Source organism: Austrofundulus limnaeus, unplaced genomic scaffold (assembly GCF_001266775.1).
Source record: "Austrofundulus limnaeus strain Quisiro unplaced genomic scaffold, Austrofundulus_limnaeus-1.0 Scaffold205, whole genome shotgun sequence".
Classification (NCBI taxonomy): domain Eukaryota; kingdom Metazoa; phylum Chordata; class Actinopteri; order Cyprinodontiformes; family Rivulidae; genus Austrofundulus; species Austrofundulus limnaeus.
In genome coordinates, this window is record NW_013952607.1 from 93497 (window position 1) to 95428 (window position 1932).

The 1932-nt window shown below is 43.7% G+C and overlaps 1 protein-coding gene across 1 annotated transcript in view; it reads right to left on the reverse strand.

Annotated features, from left to right (window-relative positions):
- mtmr9 (myotubularin related protein 9) overlaps window positions 1–1932 on the reverse strand; it is a gene marked incomplete in the record, with an annotated part of 20378 nt that overhangs the window by 16679 nt on the left and 1767 nt on the right.

The window sequence follows — 1932 nt, forward strand, 5'->3', positions numbered from 1 at the left end:
AAACTGAACAATAGAAGTTGTTGAGTCAGAATCAATGAAAGAAAGTGGATTAAATGTTTATCCTACATTCATTTCCACAATGCATGGACATGTAATTATGTCCTGGGAGGTTCAGCAGCTCAGTGTGGGAGGAGGGGATGTGAACATGTCCAGACGCTCGGTGAGGACAGAAGCTGTGGTGCTTCACCTGGGCTCAGAAAGAACGACCCACCCTACTCTGCTCTGATTGGATAAAACTATGACTGTGGCTCATGTTATTTGTTGAAAGCCACGGCAGTTTACTGTAATCCTGAGTTATCCACCGCAACAAATGTTAAATTTTATTTTTTTTATTTTATTATGATTATTTTTTTCACAGATGATCAAAATCAGTCGTGTGAATAGAGAACTTCAATCCTCATAAAAAATTCAAGGACTTTCAAGGACAAGTGTGATTTTTGGCTGTTTTCACAAACTTTCAAGGTCCTTGAAATCATTTCTTCTTTCAAATTCACAAACTTTTAAGGATTTCAAGGACCCGTGGGAACGCTGCTTATCAGAAAAAGCATTGGTTGGAAATTTTTTTTTAAAGTTTCCTATTCTTTAAAAACAACAAAGCGAAATAACACAAAACCATAACCAAGTCCACCTGGAAGAAGCTGGTCTGTAGGACTGAGCTGCACCTAAACTCTGCTGCAGTTTTCTGTCCGTCTGTCAGTCAACATTGAGTTTGAGCAAAATGTCTTCATAAAGTGACAGGCAGCTTTCTGAGCTGTGGGTTTCCAGTGTGAATCACTTTTACAGTGTCGCTTCACGCCGTCTTCCCCGTCAGGAAAAACGGAAAAATATTTTTAAATATTTTTTCTGCATTTTCATTACTTTGACATAATTTCATTTATGTATTTATGAGACTGAACCAGAACAAGGCTGCAGGTCCAGATGGTGTCAGCCCCAGAGTCCTGAAGGCCTGTGCAGACCAGCTCTGTGGGATTCTGCAACACCTCTTCAACCTTAGCTTGACCCAGGAGAAGGTGCCGGTGTTGTGGAAGACATCCTGTCTGATTCCAGTACCAAAGAAAACTCACCCATCAGCCCTCAATGACTATAGACCTGTTGCCCTGACATCCCACATCATAAAGGTCCTAGAGAGACTCCTGTTGACCCACCTGAGTAAGCAAACAAGCACACATCAGGACCCCCTGCAGTTTGCTTATCGTCGTGGGGTTGGAGTTGACGATGCCATCAGACACCTGCTTCAACAAACCCACTGTCATCTGGACAAAGCAGGCAGCACTGTGAGGATCATGTTCTTTGATTTCTCCAGTGCTTTTAACACAATTCAGCCTGAGTTACTTTGTCTGAAACTCCAGAAGACTCCGGTGGAGGCCTCAACAATCGCCTGGATCAAAGATTGCCTGACAAACAGACCACAGTTTGTGAGACTGAAGGACTGTGTGTCTAACCAGGTGGTCAGCAGCACAGGAGCACCACAGGGAACTGTACTCTCACCATTCCTGTTCACACTGTACACTTCAGACTTCCAGCACAAGTCAGACTGCTGTCATCTACAGAAATACTCAGATGATTTCTGCAGCTGTTGGGTGTATCAGAGATGGACAGGAAGCTGAGTACAGAGAGCTGGTGGACCGCTTTGTGACATGGTGTGGGGACAATCATCTCATCTTGAATGTGAACAAAACAAARGAGATGATTGTAGATTTCAGGAGAAATAGTGCTAGATCAAACCCTGTTTCCATCATGGGAGAAGAAGTGGAGGTGGTTGAGGAATATAAATACCTCGGTGTTCATCTGGACAACAGACTGGACTGTGAAGCAGTTACTGTCCTTAAAGCACCGAAATCACCTTCAGGACCTTCAAAACTCTAGAACTTGCCCTACAAGGATGACACCTGACAGCCAATCAGGTCCTGGCCTCTGATTGGCTGTCAGGTG